This window comes from Pinus tabuliformis, chromosome 9 (genome assembly GCF_031772625.1).
Source record: "Pinus tabuliformis cultivar Carrire ecotype Pingquan chromosome 9, CPIR1, whole genome shotgun sequence".
NCBI lineage: Eukaryota > Viridiplantae > Streptophyta > Pinopsida > Pinales > Pinaceae > Pinus > Pinus tabuliformis.
In genome coordinates this window covers 54,313,199-54,320,801 of record NC_142307.1, presented here as the reverse complement: position 1 = coordinate 54,320,801, position 7,603 = coordinate 54,313,199, and positions in this window count along the sequence as shown.

Here is a 7,603-nt window from a genome sequence, read left to right as displayed (position 1 = left end):
CTTTCTGCTGGGAGGTGTTGCTGGATTGGGGCCTTCAATGGTTGTAACACTCTCAGAACTTTACTTCTTCTATTAATAAAAGCTATTGAGGTTCTTCTATATACATTTGTTTCAATGATGTGTTGTGATAATTGTATATTTGATTTATGCTAATCCTTGAATCAGTTATGATTGCATGCTTCTTGTAGTTTCCTTCTTTGTTATTTTACAGGATCTCATTGCAGCTGGGCCAGTAAAAGAGCAAGGAGCTGGGAGCAAGCAAGCAAAGAGAAGAGTTTGGATTCGACATTAAGCGCAAGGCAACGATTAGTGCATTTCTTCATTCTCTCTTGCTTTCATAAAGAAGTAAACCTTAAGTAGTTTTCTTTACAGTTGTTGCTGAGGTACTATCACCCTTAGAGTGGGATAGGGTCATCCGAATCGGATACTTTTCCCTACAACAAACTGGCGACTCCACTGGGGATCGTATCTGTTTGATTGTTTGTAGTATTTTGCTATTCATTTCCTGAACAAAAGAGTACCAAATCGAAAAGCTTTTGACTATATCAAAAGCGAAGTAGAGGGCAGCTACTCTGGCTCATTTCTGAGCATGTTCATGATTTGAAGAGCTGATCTACAAGGATCCTTGTAAGCTCTTAGTGATAGCTTTTCATCTTCCTTGTCATCCCTTAGTGTGTACTTGACTGATAGCTTCTGATTTGAGCAAAAACTGTGAATTTTTGAGAAAATTGTGACCCGGAAACTGAGAAAACGCAACTTTCGTTTTCCAAAGCAGGTAGTACACAGGCTACCTGCTTTGGAACGCAGGTCCCGAAGGGGCTACCTGCGCTGAGAGCCAGACTGGCTGTGCAGCACCTGCGTTGGCCCAATTTTGCCTTGTGCATTTGGGGTTTCCTCCCTTTTTCTTGCCTGTTTTCACTATAGATTTTGCAGCCAGTTACCAGTCTTGTACCTGTTCTGAAACCAACCTTACTTGCCATCATTCCGCCTCTGTTATATAACAAAATTGTACTTGTTCTTTTGTATTTCTTACATCATTTACAATTTCCCATAACGAAAGTGAACTAGTCTTGCTTTGGCCTCTTAGATCTGAACCTGTGTTAGGCATTTTGCTGGTCTAAAGAGTTAGCTTGTTTGCTGTCCATAACTGATTAGTCTTTTTACTTTCGTCAATATGGTTTGATTTCATATATTTCTAGTGTCGAAACAAGTGAATCTTAAGGTGTCTTTTGATTTTGGACAAGCTTGTTTGTTTTCACTTGAAATTGATCTCAAAGTTATATAACAGCTTTCTTTTTGTAATACATCAACATTAAGAAAGAGAAAAGAAATACTTGCATTGTGCATTTTGCATCTGAAAAGTTTGCATGTGATTTAGGAGAAAGTGCATTAGTTTGTGCTGTATGATCTGTGTGAAAAGATATATCTTTCTTTTCCCTCAGTAGTTAAGATTTTCATCAGTCAAAAAGATTTGAAAAAAGCTTGCTTCTCATCTTAGGCTGCATTTAGGAATTTGTCATATACATCTCGTGGTGAACCTTGAAAGGCAAACTTTAAAAAGATCAACTTAAAATATACTGAATGAACCTAACAACGCTTTGAAACATAACGCAAACACATAGAGGTCTAGGTAGAGACGTGTTCCGGCGTCGTTAAACGTAGTGACTGTCGATCTCTACGAAGGTGGGTGATTCCTCCTGAGAGTCGGTGGCACTAATACGGACTTGTGCTCCCACATACCGTCGCGTATATATTGGGAGACCCCTATAGGAACAAAGCCTTTATCCATAGGAAGCCGTGTCGGCCGCCCTACTGATCGCGATGCAGTGAACACAGCATTCACGAAGATCGACCACCCGTACCGTAAAACGTATTCTGTGGTTTCGCGAAAGGTTTGGCACACCCTCTGCCTAGATCTCCAGAGCAGTTTCTTTTGGCATTTTTCAAACTCTATAACTGAAAAAGTCCATCCGAGCATTTGTCACTTCGGGCTCGTTAATACATCGAAGGAGACTAGAGTCATCTTTAGCTTTTTCTCGACTCTTAAAACATGAAAAAGCAAAGTTGTGTCTAAAGCATCATTATAAAATTTATTTTAAGCGGAATAATCATCACCCTTCCCTCATTGATCTTCGAAGTTAGTCCACCACAATTGGAAGTTCCTGTAGAATCGCTAAGAAATCTTTTGGATAGACTAGATATGTCTGAACAACCGTCGACATCTAGGACTGTGTCGTCCGACACAGCAGCAGCAGAGCCTCCTGCTGCTACTCCAACGATGTTCGCTGGTATACCATCTGTCCCGGCAAATTGTCAACAACACGCCGGAGTCCCATCAGGGACGATGACATGGTTAGTTCCTATTTCTTCGTCCGGATTATCATCTGGTATTTCTTATGTTGAAACTCAACAAATCAATCCAACGTGTCTTCAAAGGCCAATCTACCCTTTAAGTACTGGATTGCCACCATATGGAGGACAGTATGCCTTTTCATTGTTCCCCCCTGGAGAACAACCATATGGGAGTTTACAACAAAATTCAGGTCAAACTGGAATTACATCCAGCGGTTGGGTACCAATACTGCCTCAGCAACCAAGAGTTGCATATTCAATGCAACCAGTCCACCCTGTGTCGAATGTTGCCACTATACCTGGCATGGTGATTGCGTCGCAAGTACAAGCGCTGCCTACTGTATGTCAACCCCAAGTTTCTCAGGTTGCCATACAACAGCCTCTTGTCTCGACATCTCAATCGCAACCTCAGGTCAGTGCCTCCTTATCCGGAGCGACTCAGGATCAAACAAGTACTGTGACTCCTCATCTTGGTCAATCATCTAGTATTGGGCATCAGCAAATGGTCCAACAACCAGAGCTAGTTCAAACTCAACAACTGCCATTCCAGCAATCATGTCAAGGACCTGAGCAACAAGTCTTTGTAAGTAATGGGCAACCATACTATAATGGTTATGCCCATCAACCTTGTCAAAGTTGTCAGCATTATGCTGGTCTGCAAAGACCCATTGCTCAGGCGATACCATCTTATCCTGGATATGCTTCGCCTAACCTGAACCAACAGTTACCCTTTGTAGCAACTCTAGAACTACCAGATCTAAACCGGCTGACGAATGATCCAATTGCTTATGCCCCTTGGTGGCCAGCGATTCCACATAAACTTCCATCAGATATTCCTAAATTCAATGGAAATCCGGGTGAAGACCCGTCGAATCATGTGATGACATTCCATCTATGGTGTTCATCGAAAACCTTGAATGATGATTCGATAAGACTTCGCCTCTTTCAGAGGACGTTGACGGGTCCAGCGGCAAAATGGTACATTGAATTGCCTAGAGCTTCGTTCGACAACTTCAGTACCTTAGCCACAACCTTTTTAACCCATTTTCAATTACCGATAAGGTATGAAACGGGAACAGAACTCCTTACCAACTTCAAACAGACGACTGCCACCCATATATCTGATCATATACATGAGTGGCGACGTCGTCGTAGGATGGTAAAAACATACGTTCCCAATCATCTATTAGCTGAATGGTTTATCAAGTCATTACTTCCTGCCATCACGGAAGATGTGGCAAAGGGGGGAGTCGTAACGGAAGAGCAAGTTATCGCTCGTGCGCAATATTTGGACTTAGTTTATACTCAGTCCGGCACGCTCTACGACAAAATACCTGACGCCCCTAGACCGGAATTCTCAATTCCTCCTCCTCCTAAATCAAACAATGACTCTCGCGCCGGCGAAGGCGTGTTTGGCAAACACAAAATTTCTAGTCAAAATGCAAATGAAGAACTTCTTGCCTCAGAAGTAAATGCCATGTCGACCGACAAGGGAAAACAACTGAAGCAACCAGGGGGCAAGAAGAAAAAGACGAGGAGAAAAAGGAAACCCCCGGCAGGGTGTCATATATGCGATGAGGATCATTGGACAAAAGATTGTCCACATATAGCTGAAGTTAAGAAACTCTTAAAGAGTTCAAAAACCCCAGCAGTATTGACTGATCCGTTTCCTAATCCAGGTCAAAATCTGGTTGCTAATCAAAATGTTTCCCGATCCCAAGTGCTTATGTTGTCTACCTCAAAGCAGCAGAATAATGCTTTGACAAGGAATAAAGATTACAGGAATCCAAAGCAGTTGAACAACAAGGCAAATAAACAACCTAGTAGTTCAACAACAACTTTGACCAAAGTCGTGCCACCCATCATTCCTGAACCAATGATAAAGTCGCCAAAGGGAGTAGTACACAAATCTACATTTAATCCTCGTGAAAAATTAACACAGGATTATAATATAATAGAGGACCTGGCTCAATCGTCGTCCGCTATGTCGACGCCTGAGGTAGCGCAAAATTGCACCTCCCAAGAGCAAGCTTTATTATCAGCTATAAGTGGGATTGGCCCAATGGATTCCAATCTTGTGGACTTTGATCATAAAGGATATGACCCTCAGTTACCAGCTCAACAAGCTTTCCTTATTCAAGTGAAAGCCCTCAACAAAACTGTTCATCGAACAATTATTGATGAGGGGGCATCTACATGTCTTATGTCGATGAGTTGCTGGAAAAATTTAGGCTCACCACCCTTGTCGAAATCGTCAACAACGTTAAAAGCATTTGATGGGCGATCATACACTCCATACGGGATTTTAAATAACTTGCAAGTTGAACTGGGGGGAAAAACAATAGAAGTTGATGTGGAAGTAATCGACGGAAACCTCGATTACAACATCCTACTGGGAAGGCCTTGGATATACGCCATGGCTGCAGTTGTGTCGACCTACTTCAGGAGGATTGTATTTCCTTTTCAAGGAAAAATTACAATCGTCGACCAACAAACATTTCTCCCCAAAAGTTCTCAAGTTACGGGAAGCAGCATAATGATCCATGAAAGTAATCAGTCGCTCCAAAATATTGGAGTAGGTCTCCTAAAAGACCCTGACTTAATGGGTACTCTTGCCCTACCGCCGGTGGGTAATCTGGCGGAAGTAGCCACAGTGGAAACCTACAATATGAAATCTTCTATATCCAACGGATTCGGAAGATTCCTAAATATTTTGTCAGCATGGATCATCGCCCTAATGGAAATACTGTAAATACAGTGGGCCCCGAGGACGGTTCTTATCTCGTGTCAACCTCGTTAAAAAATGAAACAAGGAGTCATGAGGATAGTTCTTGTACTATGACAACCTCATTAAAAAATGAAACAAATCCCCTTTTCAAAATTCAAAGGTAAACCTTCATTCCAACCACCAAGTTGAATGCAATGAAGCTTGGGGGGCACCCTCCTTTGACATGCGTTATTATGATGCTGGGGGCATGCAAAATAAACGAGCAGTTTTGGCAAGGTTCATGCTCGTTAAAAAATAAACGCAAGATTCGAGCAGTTTTAGCACACAGTTCATGCTCGTTAAAAAATAAACGCAAGAATCGAGCAGTTTTAGCACACAGTTCATGCTCGTTAAAAAATAAACTCAAGATCCGAGCAGTTTTAGCACATAGTTCATGCTCGTTAAAAAATAAACATAAGTTGTGAGCAATCTTCCCCTAGAGTTCAAGCTCACCCAGAAAAAATGAACCGGTAAATAACCTTGGTAAATGTAACCTTTGACAGCCATATTAAAACCCTTGGTCGTGTTCTTGCAGTCTCACCTCCATCCGTTCATTTGGCCAATCGTTCATCTCCATATGATTGTTTACCCATTTTGAGGAACAGCTGCGAAGAGTGATTTCACTAAGCCATCCTTGTGACACTGCCGTGATTGGAAAATTCCAACCTGTACCTGGAATCTGCTGCTATCCCTGTTTATCACTCGTTCCTCAAAAGACGAGTCTTCTTTGAGCTCTTTTCACTGACTCGTAAAATATGAAAAGTTTGCCGAGTTTTGGCCTTCCAGCTCGTTAAAGCGACCGGAAGAGCTATCCCTCCTCTAGATTTTAATCTTTTTGGACCTGAGGGATTATTGCACAAAAAGATCGAGAGCTTGTTTTGTTCGGCTCGTTAAAGCAATCGAAAATTCATCCCTTCTGTATTGTTTTATACTTTTTCGGACTTAAGGGATTAGATGACGAAAAAGGAATTCTGGAGTTGACTTTATGTACCTTTTCAGACTCTCTAAAAATGAAAAGGACCGAGTTATCCTTGTCGTTAGACTCGTTAAATTCATTAAATAGCGACAAACTTGTCTTTAGACGAGAACGAGTTTCCCTATCGCTAGGCTCGTTAAAACATAGCGATGGGCTTGCCTGAAGGGCAGGTTATAGAACAAGCATATGTTATCCTCCTCAAGCTTGACAAAAATAAAGAGGTACTGGTCAGCAATGACTGGGGAAAAATTGGGAGAACCTCATAGCTTTAATGGTAGCAAGTCGCTCTTGAACATGACACTTTGTCCTCCGTATCACATCGGGTTGGGTTGTTTCATTCACCGGTCTCATCACCATGGTCCTCGCCACACCATCCACATTTGGGGTAATGCTACCGATCCATCACATCAGTGTCGTTATATGTTCAAGAGAAGTTGTTCTGCAAAGAGTCAACTGTGTCCCATCCACTACCATACATTGTCCTTCATCCATTTCATGACCGCCACCCTGAATCATACATCACAGTTTGTTTTCACCTCATCACAATCATTAGCTCCGTTCCGTGTCACTGATGTGGGATTCATTAAGGCCCTCCTTTGACGGATCGCTCCTTGTCGACATCAACTCATTATCCAAGGAGTTGATCTAGGAACAACCCCTTCAGTACTTTGAAGCTTGCATGCCTCAATGGCAAGTTTCTCACTTCCGGCGATAGGTATACATCAATGACCTTCGACCAGAAGATTTTGCATGGTGGTCGACACCAAGTCCTTTATTCCCACCATGTGAATTGTACTGCTGTACCTTGAGGGTCATCATCCTTATCGGTGATTCCTCTCGCGCTTGTTAACGGTTTACATCATTGACCGGTAATCAAGCGATGTCTTTCCATGTTCGACTTCAAGAAATTCTCACATGGATCGACTTGTACATCGAGTGAAGATCGGAAGAGATTGAAGACCCTGGATCTAGTTTCATCCATCCGGGCTGCGATATATATTCAGGATATAAAGACATTTGATATGTACATCATTGCAGCAGATGATCATCCTTCTCAAAGGATGATAATTTCAGCAGAGAATTATCAGTCTACCATCAGACGATCGTCTGTTCTATGTACCAAAATGAATTTATAAAGCTGAGCATGGGAATGCCCGCCTCAGCTAGATCATGAAAAAGTATGAAAAATAATGTATTGTATTGTATCTTATTACAGGACACTTCTCAGCAGATTGAATGAACTTCGGATCCTCCTAATAAAGCATTTCACCCGATAAACGACCTCATACTTTAGGGGGCATCTGTTATAGACAATTTTGTGCCTTGCAGCATCAGGCATGAATTGTCAATAATCCAAGGGATCCAAAGTCCCTAAACATGATGTTCCTACCCCTAGAGGAACAAGGTCAGCAAACCAACAGCTCTCAGATCAGTTCTCCACCTGAAAACACTCAAAAACAAGCAATCCTGAAATCAAAGCAAGTGCTCCACTAGGCTTCTGCGCTGAA